The sequence below is a fragment of the Dermacentor silvarum genome, chromosome 9 (genome assembly GCF_013339745.2).
Source record: "Dermacentor silvarum isolate Dsil-2018 chromosome 9, BIME_Dsil_1.4, whole genome shotgun sequence".
NCBI lineage: Eukaryota > Metazoa > Arthropoda > Arachnida > Ixodida > Ixodidae > Dermacentor > Dermacentor silvarum.
In genome coordinates, this window is record NC_051162.1 from 56,082,498 (window position 1) to 56,101,638 (window position 19,141).

A 19,141-nucleotide genomic window follows, 5' to 3' on the forward strand; every position below is an offset into this window, starting at 1 on the left:
CAATATAAACAGTTGTTGAAAGAACGGCTACAAGGAAAACTGCAAATTACCTAGTACACAGGAATATCACCTGGGTGCATTTCGACGTGCAGCAGGTCCATAGCACACCTACTTCGAAAACCAATCGAGGGATACGAATAAAGACAGATGCGTGGCTGAACTTTGTAGATGGCCACTTAGAAAAAAGGTCAACTCACATTGAATAAAAAGAACCAAGAAACTCAACTGTAAATTGTACGTTAACGGCGCGGGCAGTAAAAAGTGGGTTGGAGGACAAGTTAGAAATGCCATGCGAACACCGCTTACTGGGAAAGCACGATGGAGAAGAAAGCAAGCAATGAAGTCATATGAAAAGGGGCGATCAACAAAATAAAAAGACAAAGTGTTCACTGTAAGGTGAAAGCAGTATGCTACTGTTCGAAGCTAAATGTACATGTCTGGGAAGACGGTATTTTAGGATAAATTTGCAGATGACAAGTGTACGCGCGTAGAGTACAAAAAGTGCGTTTAAATCATAAGCGTACTATGTTAGGATGTCAAAGTAGTCATCCAGAGGTAATTAACGATGTAGTTACCCAGACCATCCCTTTGGACTTTATTGTATAAATTGTTAATGCACATTCGGTGGAGGGCAGTAAAACCCCTGTCACACGGGCACTTTCAATATCATTTGAATGAAAGATCCTTTGCTTCAAGGGAAGACGTGCGCTGTCAGGAAGTTGAAGGGAGCTTTCAGTCAAAGCCTTCGGCGTTTGTCCTTTGCAATCTACTATCAAAAATAGCATTTAAGTATTTATACCAATATTTTTTTCTTCTTTCGTATGCTTTTTCTGCATCCGACAGAAAAGAAAAGGTGTATAAATACGTAAGGGCGTTGTGTGTAATCAATTTCCTATAATGTGGTTCTATGCAACGTCTATGAAACAGCGCTCAAAACCACAGTGGACGGCGCCTGTCGTAAAATTATTATTTTTTTTCGTAAAAAAATACCCAATGGGCCGCATAAGATTTGGGTCGCTTAGTAAGCCGGACAGATTTGATCTGAAATACCGCACAAAAATTTGTGGTTTGCGTGACGTTCACCAAGCGGCCCTACTATGGGCCGTCTAAATGCAGGCCGCATAAGCAAGAGCCGCATACGCAGTAGGCCGCTTACAGTGAGCCATTTATAGGCGTCGAAATTTTGGTCTACTTTCCGCCCTATATGCGTTGTTTTAAGCCGGTATTTGCTAAGAGTGTACCGGCACATATGCCTTTGAAAGCTCTATGCTCCTTAACTTCAAATGACCTTTAGGGTGCCAATTTGAATGGAGTTTTAGAGACGCTACAGTTATTGGCAGCGTAAAGACAAGAAATACACACGCTAAAAAGACGTTGACTTTTGGGGATATAAATTACTATCAGGTTAGGTGATTTCTTAACCTGAATATCACATGGTTCCTTAACATGAAAATCCACCAGAAAGGCCGGCTGCCCAAGCGCAGAACACATGTAAAAATAACGACCTTAATGGCATCAACCCCTCCCCCCCCTCTGTTATATCGATCCATGCGTCCATCAATCCGATAGCACCACAATCGAACAACCTCTTAAAGAAAAATCGGATCATCGCTCATCAGCAACAAATTGTTTCTTGATTTCCAATACAGTTATGACATATCCCGTATTAAATTTATACATAATAAATCAAGAACATTAGGCTGGACGAATACTCCGAGGAGAATGCGTGCATGCGCACGCGGTCTCCTCTTCGCCAGCTCTCTGGGTTCCCGACACCCGCCTCTCTTCTCTCCGCGGCGCGCTGAGCCAGGAGAAAAAAAAATGGTGGCAGTTTAAGCTTCGCTTTTAAGAGTGGAACGCGATAGCATTCAAAGATCCCTGACTGCTTCTCACGCTTCCCGACAACTGCAGCTCAAGCAACCGTCATGGTTACCGGGAAACACTGGCGGCGAACGCTACGCACGAAGGCGAGCTTTCTGGTAGAAACGCGGCCTCTTGCGTGGGGCGATCCCGGAGATATTGCACAGCCGCGCCAAGAAAATTGCATAATTTTCAGGTTTCCATTTTTGTTTCGTATTTTTAATATTTAAGTCTGAGAATATTTAACATAAAATTAATGCACTGTGGGTGTTTTGTTTCATGACATTTGTTTGTGGATTGTCATTCCCAAAATTCCGAGGAATAGCTTCGCCAAGAATGCAAGACAAAGTATGAGCAACATTAATGATAGAGTGCTGTGGTAATATAACCCGCATATACCGCATGTCATATAAGAAGGCGTGGCATATACATGTACCTTAATATATTCGGAGGGCCTGCGTGGTTGGGGGTTATTTTCGCCGCCACCCGCCGACATCGCACGCCGACGCCGGATTTTCTGCGACACGGGGTCCTTAACGCCATCGCGTTATAAGGCGAAAACTTGCACTAGGCCACGCAAAGCTCAAGACACAGCGAAGCTGACCAATTGATATCGAGTGGCTAGCCCCCCACGGGTTCGGTGTCGGCAAGCGGCAGCGTTCTTGGCACTGTGCCAACCTTCGTTAGCCTGCCTGCGTTCGTGGCATGCCAGGAACTCGGTCGCTCGTAGGTGCCGACGCGTCTAGCGCTAGTCACGCGAAATGTCGCCAACACATTTGGCGTCGGAAAGCGACAACGTTCTTGAAGGCATGCCACAAACGCAGGCAGGCTAACCAAGGTTGGCACAGTGCCAAGAAGGCTGCCGCTTGCCGACGCCGAACGCGTTGGAGGCTAGCCGCTCGATATCAATCGGCCAGCTTCGCTGTGTCTTCAGCTTTGCGCGGCCTAGTGCAAGCTTTCGACTTTTTTGTTCACCTTTTTAACCGTTGAATAACCAGATATATTATTACTCAGACATAAATGTTTATTTTCTAAGTGTGCAAAAAAAAAAAAACATCAGGAATAAGCGTAATCAACAAAAAGAAAAAAAATGTTTTGCGGAAAAGTTTTTCAGCAATAGGGGGAAATTCCCAGGCAGGAAACCGGAAGTGGGCTTCACCCCATGCGACCTAATGCTTCGCTTTCAATTTGTATAGACCGCTCTTATCATATGTGAACCATAGGTGTATATTTCATTTGCTTGAAATCACATGTGTGACAACAGTGCAGCTAGATGTATTGCATTGGCCTGTCTCCTATGACCTTGCTTTTAAAAGACTGGCTCGTGTGCCAAAATTCTTCCTCGTCCAGTGTTCTTTCTCTAAACCAACAAATGACGTTGGTGCCTGTATCTCAGTGTTGGCCGAAGACATTTAGCTAGAAACTACGTACTCAATTGTAAAACTCGGCAAGAATTTTTTTCTGGTATGTTGCCTGGAGGCAACACTCAATAAAGGATTAAGAATGCTATCATTGAGAAGCCAGTGTGAAAACTTGGGGGTAATGCACACATGCAACGACACATGAATTTCACAAGGACTCGCTCATTCGCCTAAAGCAATTCGCCCATTCAGCCAGAGAATGCTCTCAACTGAAAAACTATGCAGGGCATCGTCCCAGTTGGCACATGCGTAATAAATCACAGATGTTTTACTTGAGAACTTTATTTACGACGGCGGAGAGGCAGTAACGTAGAATACTCATAAGAGTATTTTTGAGGGTGGAGCTCACGTCCATAGGCACAGCTCAGAGTTCATTACAACAACGCCCACGAAGCTGTGGTTTGTATGGTTGAAAGAAAATCAAATAATAGCATACGATAGAACGAGGCCGAACGCATGCACATTACACAAGAGAAGTTCATCAGCGGTATTCATCGTGCATTTCTATAGCAACAAAGGGTATGAAGTTTTCTTCATACATTTAAGGAAATGTACAGAAGCTAAAGGTGCACAGGAGCCTCCGTCAGCTGTACCTGAAGTGATTGTGCTTTTCTCAAGACCTTTGAGGGATAAGAATATAGTGCCACGCTGGATAGACTGTCCGATAGTATAAAATCTGCAATATTTGAGTGTGCTGCACAAATACCAAAAATTCTACCTCTTTACTGACGAATAAAACACACTTGACAGCGTCTTCTCTTTTTGCGTCTTTGTGCTCTTTCCTTGATGGTACAGTTTAAGAGCTTACGAATGCCTGGTGGAAACGTGAAAGACCTACAGCACTTGCGCTGCTGAATACCAGCTCGGCAGCGGCTGCAAGGGCACCACGCTAATGCAAGAGACCACGTCGTAATTCTTGCTCCGTCAAGGTTAGCTGAATGCGCGTCGTAGCTTCGGCCTCTTCGACAGCAGCCATCTCCATGACGTTGAGTAGTAGCTGCGGGCTGTGCGCGAGGAGGCTGAATGCTTCGGCGCAGTAACCGCTGCGGTCCGTTCCAACCACGAAATGGGCTGCGCACATTGCTAAGGCACGGTTGCGCCTCACCACGTTGTGCACTGTGTGGAAGTTACCCGAGTATGACACCTTACCGTGCTGCAGAGAGCAGAGAGTGCGGTTCCTTGCCATATGAGATGACATGTGTTGCAATATTGTTTCCATTGGTACGAGGTCGTAGTCGTCCCGGCTGTAGTCTTCGATCAAAGAAAATTCGCAGAGCGTGTCGTTGGCGCAGAGCATGTGAGCGAGGTCCTCGGCCTCGTCGGGGTGGACGACCACTTGACCAACGACGCTCAGTTTTCGCATACTGCGGTTGAGGAAGAGTGTCTTTACTAGGTTCCGGCGGACGTCCTGATCAACGAAGCGCCTGACAATCACCAGGTTTAAGTTCCTTAGTTTCGTGGTCCTCTGCAAGTAACATTGAAAATGCTCGAACCCCGATACCAACTGTTCGCTGGGCAGTCGGAGAAAGAGGTCCCTGATGTGTTGCCAATCAGGTAGCAGTGTTAGGGTGCGATGGAGCAGTTCCCTGCTTAGGGGTTCGGCGTAATCGATGGCAACTGTTGAAATATCCGTGCACACGGCGACCACCTCTAAGGGCTCGTCGACTGCCAGCTGACACGTAATGTTGACCCTGTTTTGCAAACCATTCTGTCGGATCGCCCGGCATATCTGCTCCGCGTCAGAGTGGATGACGCCCATGATGATGACCCTGCGTAGGGTTTTGCTCATACGAAGCGCTTCGAAGAAACGTTGGCACATCGACAGCTCTGATGTGGACAAGTCAATTGTTAGCTCCTCCAACCGTTTGTTCTTTGAAATGCCTGCGGTGAGCAAATCCAGGTTAATGTATTCCTCTGTCAAACAGCCCAGTGGACACTCTGTGCAGCCCGGCGGGCCGGAATTGCAGCTGCAGACATCGTTGTAGTAGTAATTGTGGCATTCGATACGTAAACTTTTCAGTGCGTCATTGCCAGTAAGGAGCGTCGGCATTAGCTCCTGGAAAGCAATTGCGAAACCAAACCCACGTAGCGAGAGCGCCGAAAGGGAACGATTTTCGGCGAGTGCCTTCATGATGGATTTCACTCCCGCTGCGCACTCGAAGCAGCATCGTTCCAAGTTGAGCGATTTCAAGGCTTGACGGCGAGCTATGGCAGCAATCATCTCGGCACCGTGTTCAGCCCCGTGGAAGCACATGCACATGGATGCTGTCAGAGTGTGGATGCTTGAGTTCTGCGAGAGACCCTGAAACAACTGCGCCGCGTAAAATGAGTGAATGTGTACGTTGGTGATCGAAAGAGTCGTCAGTCTGTGAGTCCGGCGGACGAGGTCACGAAAAATGAACGTACAGAGGGGAGTTAGGGTTACCCTGTTCTGCAGGTGTAACTCCTGAAGGTTATCAGCCGCGTTGAATAATACTAATCCCAGAGATTGCTGCTGTGCTTCCGTTTCGAACATATCGCGTAACCTCAGGCTGACCAAGGACTTCACCTTATCAACTATAATATTGACAAGCAAAATGGTGCGCCCCGCACGCAGGTCGTCAATATCAACGTCCACGGACACGATACAGCGGTGGTGCCAAAGAACAATCTCCAGCAGACGCCCCAGCGAAGGTGTCACATCGTCGCAATGTAACACAGGGTGGCCATTTTTGACAACTGTCGTAAGCGTCAACTGACCCGGTGCCGACTCCTGAAGCTCGAGATCGACTTTGGATAGTTCAACGTTGAGTGGCGGCAGCTGTTGAAAGATGGCGCATCGTCCAGATGGAGCACCGTGCGTGCAATGCGTCAGTGATTGGATAATACTGGTGCTGTAGTGAAGCATTGCGAAAGGCACGAGCGTTTCGACAATACAGTCAGCTGCCACCTGCGAGAAGGTGAATAGGAAATGTGGTTCATATTCTTTGTACGCTTTTCATCAAGTGACGCATTGAAGTTAAAGTACATCAGTATTTGCATAGAATACCTAGTTCATAATCTTTCTACACTTTTCGTCAAGTGAGGAAATGAAGTTAAAATGCATCAGTTAGTTTCAGCATTCCGGGCTCGGTTAGTTTCTACGTAACACTTGAATAGTGCAATAGAATTAGGGAAGATAAAAGAACGAGGTAAAGCGCACATACGTTTACTGTACTCATATTTTTCTTGGAAATGAAGTTGTTACGGTTGACGAAGTCATGTAGCCTGAATACATGTCCCTGTTTAAATAAAATTATATACAAAGAAATATACAATATTTGCTAGGAGCCTACGCGAGACTTCTAAACTTACACTAAACAACAACACAGCATAGCGAGAACAGTGAAACGGCCAGTACTACTTACAAAGGCAAGAGCTCCTATTGGTCGGTATTAGAGGATAAAAATCGGCTAGTCTGTATCAGGAACGCAGCCGTAGTAGGTACCTCTAACGCCTTATGCGTACTGTAGAAGCAGTATAGGCAATCGGGTACAGAGATGATGGCCCTATACTGCTGGTGCCCTAACTGCCTTGCATCAATGGAGCCCGCCCCACTCGTAGATGGCTGGGGCTACTACGCTAGTTTCAAACTCCTTTGATAGCGCTCTGTATGGAGACAGACACGTTCCGCTGTCTTATATGGGGTCTCTTTATGCCATTTGTGGACACTACGAGTCGAACACAGCGGCGCCATGGTCGACCAAGCGTGAAATTTCTTGAACAAATTGCACACTTGTGGGCCTTTCGTTTCTTGAAGAGCACCACTTTGGAGTTTCATAAACTATACCTATCACAGCATAGATCTCTCTCAATTCCCACCATTCCTCTTCCAATCGACGAAGGTATTGCAGAGCTTCGCCTGTGTGAATGCCGCGCGCGAGGCTAAATTTACCTCAGATTGCGTCATGCGTATTGTGAAAGCGGTGTCATCTGGGCACGCGACACATGCATGATCGATTAATTGTTTCTTTCCTCTACGCAACTACGCAAAAGTAAGGCACATGACATTTACTCACGCATTGTATTGATTCCATGCTAAACTTGTGATACAGCAAGTAGAGGTCCTACTGTCTGTATGCTGCAACCGTGCTCCATCACTATTCGTAGTGGCCCGCTCTAGTCAAAGGTGGAGGGCGCGAAACGCTATTCCTGTGTTGCTGCCCGACTCTTTTCATACCATTCCTGAGGCCTACGTGTCGAAGGCGGGGGCGCCATAACTGAGCATGCATCGACTGAGACGACACCTACCATATCGCTCACCACGAAGTTCCTTCTGGGTGCACAGGTTAGCTTCCAAAAAGATCTGGTGATTAGGTGTTGTTGGTTGTTGTGGTGTGCTTGAGTACGTGTTTAGGTATTGCATATGACGGTTACTTTGTGTGCAAAATGTTACCTTGGGGTGATACTGAAACAAACCTATATCCTACTGACGTTGATTTGCTGCATATAGTATACCGGAGGGACAAGCTGATATGCAGGCCGAAATTTCGCACTTGATGACCTTGAATTACCAAAAGGTGCGGCACAGACTTTCGATTTCGAGCTTTTGAAGACAAATTGCAGAAATCCAGCGGAAAGCCTCGAGGAATTGCTGCTCTTGGACCCTCGGCAGCTTCTTTTCAGAGGGTGCTTACATGGCAAAGCACCAAGTTAACTTATCTTGAAGACCGTAGTCACTGGGAAAGCATTATTGGGCATAATATTCTGCAATACAAATTAAAACGGGAGATCTCTTCGAACGGTTCTTACTGACGTACTAGAAAAAAATGGCGGGTAAAGTTAAACTCTTTGACCGAATTCAACGTCTTGGCCGCCAGAGTAGCTGTAGGCCTTTCATAGCACACGTTCGAGACTGCGCAGCGAAGCAAGAGGCCTCACGAAACTCAAATACACTTAAGGACACCAATATACTTGTGCAAAGTGATTGCAGTCAGTATAGGCTGCCCAAACGTTCAGCTACGTTGGAAAAGTGCGAAAACCAAATACGACAGCAAGCCGCGTGTCAGTCTCATCCACGACAGGATAAAAATTGATCGTGAGATGTTTTCATGGATTATGGAAAAATGCTCAGATTGAAGCTCTATGCAAACTGCGCCCAAGGAATTGCGAATGCTTAACACAAGCGCGCAAAAGCTCGAATACCTGCTACTCACCTGAGATCCTCAGGTTAAATCAACTGCGGAGACCTCGCTACATCAAGGTATCTATGATACAGCTCTAACTCCGCCAAGATAACCAAACCTCATGATGTGACTGGCCTCCTCAGGGAGGCGGTATGGCATTAAGTCTGAATTATGACGTTAATGTTCTTTTCATTGAACAAATTCATTACCACGAAAATTTATTTGCTTAAATGAATTGCCGGGGCCCTTCCACCACCGTGTGTGCCAGTCTACCGACCACTTTTCGCACGAATACTTGATCGAGTTATGTGATCACATGTACTATTATGAGCAATATGAAAGGGAACACAGGAACGCGTGGCAAACAGCCTCAAAACAGACACGGAGCGATATGCGGATGGCGCTGTGAAAAACAAAGGGGGAAAGGAGGGCGCTATTCCACTAACTGTTGGCACTCCCACCACGCTCGAAATTCTACAAAACAGCAGCTTACGTCATTTCGCCGATAATATGGTATCGTCCGACAGCCGATAAGATGGTAATCGCCGCAGTCACTTACATCGATTCATTTTCTTTTCTTTCGTTTATGCTTTTTTCTTTTCTTCGCGCCACCGCTTGATTGGACCAAGCTTGCCCCAAGGTCGATCCACATAGGTCGCGAAGCTTCGGGCAAAAAGCGGTTCAAAACCAATTGTCACCGACATCAGCAAGGGTGGTTATGGGAACAGCGATTGAAGTGTGACTATGTTTGGAGGGAATAAACACTGGGAAAGAAAAATGCGTTTTTCTTAATTAAAGCGAGACGCAGTTAGATTCATTCAAGGAAAATGAAATTCCTAATACATTTTGTATATGCATGGCGAGAAAAGAAGATTCAACTCTAGTTTACTTGATCATTATCAATAAATACATTTTTTCAGCGCCCACCGTGAGAGCGCCCATCGATAGCGGCGAGCGTTGACGCCGCTATCACTTGCAATGCAATGCAGCTCTTGGAGTGCGTGGAAAGGCGCGCTCGTAAAGTTCATCTGTAACAATACGCCCCCCCCCCCCCCCCCGCCCCCTGACATGTGCTGTTTTGCATGTCGACGTTTGTCTGAATTAGCTGACGCGGGTAGCCTTATTGTTTCTTAACCTGTGCAGTCCAAAGTAGTGAGTTGCGACCGTCAGATACTTGTTTACTTTAGTTGTTTTCATGGGAGAGCGCTGGCCGATGGGCTTGGCGTCCGACGAAAGGACGAGCACTCTACTTCCAAAGCGTTCGTCGGCATCCAAAGAAGGTATGTTCCCTGCAGCGATGCAAGTTCGACACCCGTACGGCTGATCTTTTTCCCGCATCGCTTTCCGCGCTGAAAGCTTGAAACACCCATCAAGTCGAATGGCGGGGCTTTTGAATATACAGCTCTAATGGCAGGCCTTCGAAAACAAATTTCGCGCCTTGGAGAACAATATGACGTCACTTCTGTTTTTAACGAATATGACGTCAAATTATTTTTTCTTCCGCCGGAAGTGTTCCCTCCTCACATAGATGGCGTTAAGCCCCATGAACCGCAGATGAACCGCCATGTTTGGAACGTATGGGCTTCTATGGAAGCTTCGCTGCCAGGTATATTCACCTTGAAGCACCTGCGGCGAATCGCCATGCCGCAGCGCGGCGTTGCCATTGCCTTACTAGACAGGGAATGGGCAGATCATTGTCATGACTGACTTTATCGAACATAGCACTGCAATGCCCCTGGCGACTGCTCACCGTGTGAACTCCCTTGTGCGTACGACCCTCTGGAATGTATCCGCTTGCAAGTTTTAGCCTCACTGTCGCCACTCGCGGCAGAAAAGTGCAAAGTTTAATAATTAACTCAATCTCCGTTGCTCATCGAAAATTTGTAGCATCCAAAACGAATACATTAAGAAATAAAATATTTTTATTATTATTTGTTGTATTTTAAACTATTCGATGGAGGGAAAGTGCAGGTGCAAGAATGCACCGCGTGTGCCCTGTTCGTATTCGACGAGGATAGAAAGATAATGCCCGAAAGAGGACGCGCGCCCTTGACGCGCCCGAGAAAGGCGTCCTCACGCGCACATACAGTAGACAGCGCGCGCCGACGATTTTATTGCCCTTTTACTTTATACGGAACCTCACGGCGACGCCGACGCCGAGGGAAGAAATCCGCTTGGAGTGTCCATATAATTGCTATCGCAATAAAATATTAGGACTAACGTTAAGAGACAATAAGAGAGCGGTGTGGATCAGAACAAACGGGGATAGCCGATATTCTAGTGGACATTAAGCGGAAGAAATGGAGTTGGGCAGGCCATGTAATGCTTAGGATGGGTAACCGGTTGACCATTAGAGTTACAGAATGGATACAAAGAGAAGGGAAGCGTAGTCGAGGGCGGCAGAAAACTAGAGGAGGGAGGTGATGAAGTTAGGAAATTTGCAGGCGCAAGTTGTAATCAGCTATCGCAAGACAGGGGTAATTAGAGAACACAGGGAGTGGCCTTCGTCCTCCAGTGGAGGTAAATATAGGCTGCTGCTGCTGCTGCTGCTGATATATCACTTATGCAGATATGTGTTATATTTGTAATAAATGACATGAAAGGAAAAGAAATGTCTCAGTTTCGCCCTAAAGGCGAAGCGTCAATTCAATAAGCTTCTAAACATTCGCTTACTAACTAAACTAGCAAGCATGGTGTAACGCGTGCACAGGTAAACATGAACACATCTCGCTCGATGACTGCGGAAACTCGCTGTCAAAACGCTTATGAGCGCGGAAATAGCAGCGAGAAAATTGACCTTCGTGCAGTCTCTTGCTTCAGCGCGAAAGAAAAAGCCGAAAGCACAGGGCGTACGAAGCTACCGGCACTAGTTGCACTTAGTTCACATCGCAGATCGCTTTGAAGATGAGGCCGACGTGGGCGCGCACTTTTTCCACGTCGCAGATCGCTTTCAAGACATGGATTCGGCGCGGCCGCCGCCGAAGGCACAACAGGCACAAGGAGGCAGCGTGGGTGATGAGTTGCGATGAAGGCACACAGATAACAAGCATGAGCATGCCCGTGAAGAGATTCAAGCGCCGGAACTGTCACTCGTGGAAGCGGAAAACCGCACAGGAGAAGCATCCCATGAGGCTTTGTAGAGTCCGACGTTCGCTAACCCAGTATTTCGCAAACGCTCATATGTTTACGGACAAGCAAAATGTCTCTAATGATTCGTGATTTGAAAAGGCAGCCTGCGGAAACAACGTCACAATAATAACGAACGCATGTTTCGTGCTTTGCTTCTTGTTCCGCGTCAGCGCCACCTTTCATTTGACAGTGAGCGCACAAGTGGCTCTTCCGTTCCTATCGTGCCCGTGATTTCTAAGCCTACATCTTTCATATACTGTATGAATTTCATTTGACGCTAATATGTGGCAAAAACTTTTGTATCACCATATGTGAAACTTTAAACAGAAAACTTGAGCAAAGGTCAACTCACCAGTACAACTAGGACGCCACGCTGCAGTTGCTGCGCCCTACGTGTCGCCGTTGAGGAATAGTTGTGGTTCTGCCGACTGAGGGGGGTCAGCGAAGCCAAAATGCAACTTCAAAAGTTTCAGTCACGTGGAAGGCACGCTTTGTCATTCGACAATCAGAAACTTGTGGCGGGAGAACTTTTACGTTGGAGAGGGGGTTTCTTGTCACTATTTTATTGCTGCTGTTTTTTTAGATAGGTCGATAATTTTGGGTTATGCAGTGTAAGTGTTTATCTACAGGGATAGCAATGTTAGAGTGCACTGATAAAATGTGTCGACATGACTATTTTTCCTTATCCGATGATTCGCTTGAAGAGTACTGGAAGCTGGGAGCGTCGGTAATAAATACATTACTGAGCCGCACCGCAAACAGTGACAAGGGACACATGTGATATGAATTGCGTACAAGCGGCGTTTGTAAAATTGTGGCTGGGCATGCTCCGCGAAAAGTATTTTCCAACCAAGTGTAAAAGTGAAAAGTATTTTCCAACCAAGTTATAAAGTGTTGTCGCAACAGACTAGATGAACACGCTTTTGTTCCCATTAACCAGGTTCGTTTTTACTACTGCCGGAATCACCAAAACCATTCTGGGAACTCTGTGAGGCTTTGGCTGCGGTAAAGGCAATAGAACGGCAAGAATACATTACCTCTCGGTGGCCATATGAGTGGTGTCCTCATGGTATTTTTCTTCACTAAAGCCAGCGCTTGTCTTTGCCCTACCGAATCAAATCAAGCTCAAACAGGAGTGCATGTGGTCTTCGAGATTGCAACAGGGTGCGTCGATGTGGTACCGGAGGCTACGGAGTGCGTGTGTGACCGCCCAACCCTTTCGCTCTCCGTTTCCTTCAATGCACAACGCTCATGCCTTCAGCGACGGCTTTCTTATGAAGCTTTCTTTTGCTATTTCCGCCACTTTGCGGAGGCTGGCAGCTGTTTTGCACGATTGCAGGTTCCGGGTATAGTGCGAACCAATACCAGATATTGTTCAATGAAAAGTGGCTTGTGGCGTCAGATATTCTACGCATGTGCAGAACTGAGCTTTCGCACAAACAAATTTTTATCGTTACCCTGTCGTCGTCATTCCTTCGCTCTAATTTTCTCGCCTTCATTAACACAGTCATTATTTCATCGTCAATAATTCATTTATTGCCACGTCGTTATCATTAGTGTACAATATACATAGCGTTGTCATCATTGCATCACAGTCAGGTTTCCGTTGAAATTTTTGTAATCGTCAGGTCGTCGTCTTCGTCATTACGTACCAGTATTTCATCGTAATCAATCTTTCATGCCACGCCATCGCTCCATCCGTCACCATCCTTTCGTCAATAAGCTATCGTCGCCGTTCCATTGTTTTCAAGCTCATGTCATCATGCAATCATTGCCAATTCACCACCCTCATGTCTACGGCAACATACCGTCCTTGTCAATCCATCGATGGGTTTCCGGTGTCGTCATGCTTTCGTAATTATGCTGTCATTGTAATGACGTCATGATCGCTTCATCTTCGTAGTTTTGTCACCTTCATTCAATCGTCGTCATTCTTGCGTTGCCACGCCGTCGCGAGCTTTGTTTCGTTGTGCAATATCTCGTCATAATTCCACCGTGGTCCTGTCTTCATCATTATTGCCGTCGTCATGTACTCGTTTTCAAACCATTATCTTCATTACATCGTCGCCATGTCTTTATCATTGTGCCATCTTCGTCATTTCTTTCCACCTTTATCACTCCGGCGTCATCATGCCTTCTTCAATAAGCCATCGTCATCATTGCATTGTTTTCATGCCCTCGTCCTCATCCAGTCATTGTTAATTAATTTCCTCTACACCTTCGACAATATACTGTCCTCGTCAATCCATCGATGGTTTTTCATTCCCGTCATGCCTTCGCCATGATGATGTCATCGAACTATGTCAGTATTCCGACTTCGGTATGCAATCGACAACATTTCATCGTGGTAATGCAGCGTTCTCATGCTGCTGTCATCATAGCATCGTGATTATATCGTCGTCCTTGCTTTGACGTCACACGTAGGATACGCATCGAGTGCCGCAAGTTTACGTTGAGGGAGGCGTTCCCCGTTTAGTTGTGTTCAACTTGGTCACGTGCGTTCTATTGGCAAATGTTCACTAAAGAAGATCAGCGTTACTCGCAATCAGGAATGAGAAATTCGCCTATACCAATTCCTACAGCACATTACATCCGCATATCTTTTTTCAACTACCACTGCTTCTGTGTCTGAAATACAATAATGATGCATCCATTATTATAAAGGTAAGTGTCTCTTCTTTGTGTCGATGGGCTTAACTTCCATTTAACTTCTTTCATTACGCAGATGTGCATTGAAGAAAACGCTGCAAACTATTTGTGCTTCTTTTTACTGACGTGTCTCGCCAAAATGAAGCGCACAGAGGGCTAAATATTTCGCTTTAAACCAAATCGAGGTCCTGATAGAGGTGTGCATGGTTCGTAACTGCCATTCCTTCTTAATTTAAAGTGGGAACACCAGGTCGGTTCTAAATACGATAGGAAGTGGGAAAGTGCGTAACGATGGCGTCAAATTTATGAAGCTCTTAACGACCATAGTATGCTGTTCTCGAGTACTAAATGTTGTTGAATCAAAACAGCTTCTTCGCAGTAATTGTGTAAATGTGTGGATGTTACTTGCTACCTAGAATTATTGTTCACGCATTGCTGAACAACTGCTGTTTCAAAGGTATATAAACTCCAATTGCAAAACAAGAGACATTCTTCCCTATCTCCCAGATGCACAAGGTTTCATAAACATTTGTAATGATTTGGGGTGTGACAGAGCGCGAATGGATCGTGTTTTTATTTTTCGCCAGCAGATTCCCGCAGATACGAACTTGTTTCTAAAACTGCGCACCATTCTACGATGATGTTTGCTCAGAAAAACAGCTATCGCAAATTTATTGCTCATTTTACTACCTGCAATTCTTCGCAAGCGCACCGCTGCCTTCCTATTCGAACAGCTGCGTCACGCCCTTTTCTTCCCTGGATGGTGCAGCGTTACCTCATCAACGCTGACTTCACAGCAGCATTATAAACGCCTGGACAAAGCAGCATCGCCATCCAGTGGCCTTGGCAGCATATGAACAATGACCCGTGCTTATTCGGTCAACTTGCCTATCGTGCAGTTAAATAATTACTAGTCCCCTCTTATCCTGCCGTACTCGATAGCTCGCGTTAGTTGAGCTACGTAGCCTACGGTGGTGCATTGTCTGCCATTGTATTCGTGTTAACCTTAAACTCCTACTACAAGCATGTAACATTAAAAAAAACCCATGCTCAAACACTCGATCCACTAGAAGGCGGGCGTCCTGCACCATTATATCAGCACTTAGCGAAATTCAGGCTGGTGAAGCAACATTATTATTTGAAAGGAATTAAATCCGTTCTAAAGTGTCTCAGAACGAAAACAAACTTCCGATGACACCAAAAACTAATTAGGTGAATTCAAATGCGTTTCTTCTTCGACTGCTTACATTAAAGAAAAAGCAACTTGACGAAGTACAAAGTCTAGCTGAGCAGAGCACTAGCCGACTCCAAATTTGGCCACCAGAATGGACGACTTCGAAGATAGATCTATACGCTCAAATCTTGTAATGTTTGATTTGGAGGACATCGAACGTGAAACGTGGAGATAATCCGAAAAATAATTCTCGACTTTTGTAGTAGAAATTTTAGCACTTCGCAGCCAAGAGACACCGAACGTGCCCAGAGAATTGGCCGCCAATAGACCAATAATTGTCCGGTTTGACCACTTAAACGACAAAGATCATATCCTATTAAACAATGTGCAACTGAAAGATACCACTATAGTCTCACCACCCACTCTTCGCCAAGCACCCGCCTTGCACGCAAGAACCTGTTCGAATTCGGGAAAGTACAACACAAACCCTTAAAGCTTCAATAAAGTTTAGTCTCAATAAAGGTTATTGAGCCAACCCTTAAAGTTATGTTATAACAAAGTTATCATTTATAACAAAACTTATACGTTGTACTCCATTGAGCATAAATTTATCCCACAGCCACGACAGCCATTGTCTGATGCTCACAGGACATTCTCGTGTTCTTTCTTGTCACTGATAATCACTAGTATCTTGCCAAAGCGCGACTTTCTTTCGCATCAACCGAGATCATGTATTGTAACCCTATCATTCTAACCAAAACATGGCTGAATGCATCAGTTTCCCACCCCAGTTAGGCTTTTTTGTAGTTTTCACATCTTGTATTGTGACCGACAAAACAAACATGGCGGCGGCATATTGATAGCTGCTCGCAACAGCTTTCCTCGCTCCAGCGTCCGCATCCCCTTTCCCTTAGACCATTTGAGGACACTAAAGCTTCGCCTTTAAGAGTGGAACGCGATAGTGTTATCGGGTCCCGTTCGCATCGCAAATTAACAGCGGAGCTGTTTGAGCCGGCCGTAATGTGTGCCTCAAGCCGCAAAACCTCGCCGAGCTATGACGTCACTGTATTGCCTAGCAACCCCACACCAGCTGTGCGATACCTTCGCAAGACTCGGCTATCTCGAATCTTGCGAAGCTATCGGCTATCGACCTGTTCGGCTATCTCATTGCCCATAGCAACTATTGATGCGTCTGCTATCTCTTCGTACTGCTTGTTGGTTACGCAGGTAACAGATCTCCCAGCCTTGCATCAGGCGGCATTCGTGTATTTTCTTTCGGCCTTGTCGCTTTCCTTGTTTAGCATTTTTTTGTAGCATTGTGGCTCTTGCTTGCATTCTTTCTTTGTTGTATTCTGGGTGCATGTTTCTTGGTATGAGTGCTACGTGTATCCTTGCTTTCCGGGTCGAGGGTACACGGTGTGGACTATTGTGTTCTTTTTCCGGAGGATATCCAAGTCAATTACACACAGGGGACCCTGATCATGAAAAGGAAATTTACAGAAGAATAAAAGTGGGTTGGAGGGCATACGGCCGGCATTACCAAATCCTTACTCGGAGCTTACCACTGTCAGTGAAAAGAAAAGTCTACTATCATTGCATTCCACCCGTGCTAACATATGGGGCAGAAACTTGGAGGTTAACAAATAAACTCGAGAACAAGTTAAGGACCGCACAAAGAACGATAGGACGAAAAATGTTAGGCCTAACGTTAAGAGACAGGAAGAGAGTGGTGTGGACCAGAGACTGGCGCAACGACGGGGGGGGGGGGGGGGGGGGGTTCGGGGATTGTAACCCCCCCACCCCCTCTGAGGCCGAGTTCACCCCGCCCCCTTTTTGAGTACTGCAACTAAGACGTAAGACGCGCAATTGTCTGCACACTCGCAAATTTGCGCAAAAAGCGCATTGTTTGACAATTTCCCGTAAAGAAATTGAAATTAGTGCTGGTATTGGAAAACTAAGGCAAACTGTCAACCCCCCCCCCCCCCTTCCTGGCAGAGATTCTGGGTGCGCTACTGCCGAGAGCAAACGGTGATAACCGATATTCTAGTTGACTATAAGAGGAAAAAATGGAGCTGGGCAGGTAATGTAATGCGTAGGATGGATAACCCGTGGGCCATTATAGTTAAAGAATGGACACCAAGAGAACGACATCGCACTCGAGGAGGGCAGCAAACTAAGTTGGGTGATGAAGTTAGAAAATTTACAAGTGCAAGGGTAATTGGAGATCGCAGGGACAGGCCTTCGTCCTTGTCACAGACCCCGTGAACGAGGCACAGACGCCGGACCAAATTCCAAAGCCGATTTATGAGCTTACGAAAATAATCCCACAAAAGCAAGGACAATTAAGAATGGGCCCTCTGGTGCGCCAGCGAACGCCGGTTGCTGTCCAAAGACCTAGTCATAGACAGAGTTGTCGAAACACAACAAAATATATTCTTCACACATGGCAGTTACACACAACGTGCACAATTAGGCTAGACACAACACAATACAATTCAGATGGGTATTAACAAACACAAGAAAAATAATTCACGACAAGCACTAAGAGTCCAACACGTAAATTGCAAAATGAATAGGAACACTAAGTGTCCAATCGTAATCACCGTGCTGGTCCTGGAGTCGAACGATCTCGGCGTAGCTCCGGGCAGATCTCGAAGAAGCAACTTCTTCCGGAAATGCAGACGCTCGATGAACTCGTCGACTAGCTTGCCGGGGAATCCCCTTCTTCTGCAGACTCTCGGTCTTCACGTTACATCACTTCGCCGGTGCAGAATGAACTCCTCTGAAGTATTCTCGCACGGAGGTTATATAGCTTCCACAGGCGTTCTCGAACCTTCCTATCGGAGTCGTGATCACGTAGCATGACCAAAGCTTGGGAATCTTCGAGTCTTTTCTCGCACCTTCGACCACCGCCATCGTAGCGTCGTTGAGGGGGGGGGGGGTGATGACTCATGCTGTTGGCGCACGCTCACTCTGTAGTTATTTCTCTACTCGCCGGGTGAGAAGGTGCCCGGGCGCGCGCGTGTGCTCTCTCTCTCTCTCTGGTTACCTGTCGCTTCGTCGATGCTCTTCTAGACGTCAAGGCTCCGTTTGTCGCATCGGCTGTTTGAGGCATATGCTTCCGAAAAGGCATATGCAACCGAGGGGGCATATGCCCCCTCGGTTGTAGTTGCCGTGGGGCCGGCGTGTTCTTTCGTTGGCTTGCGTGACGAGCGGCGCGCGCTTTGATTAAGCGCTCTTTTGTGACAGTCCTACAGTTGACATAAATACAGGCTGATGATAATGATAATGATGATGATGATGATCCAAGTCATGATTAGTAAAAAAAGTTTGTAGCCACGTCCACTTTGAGTGTTTGTGGCGCGACATCCCGAAAACTACGAAACCTTCCCATCTGATATGTGATGTACGCAATGATTATACAAGATGAGGTGGAACGAAAAGAAAAGAAAGTTTTTTTCTACAGTGTTTTTTTGCCATTAGCTATCTGCTGTCGAAATTTTCCCTGGCTGCGCCCACTTCGCCTATTCGTCAAGCGACATCACAAAAGCGCGAAAATTGACACCAATGCACTATGCACTAAATTGCCGAAAAAAAATGCCGCAACTGCCGAATAGCCAGAGACTGCCCCGTTGCAAAAACAAGTCTTTTTCTTCCTTATGACGTTTTACGTGCCAAAGCCAGTTCTGATTACGAGGCAGCCGTAGTGGAGGGCTCCGGAATAATTTTGACCACCTGGTGTTCTTTAACGTGCACTACAACGC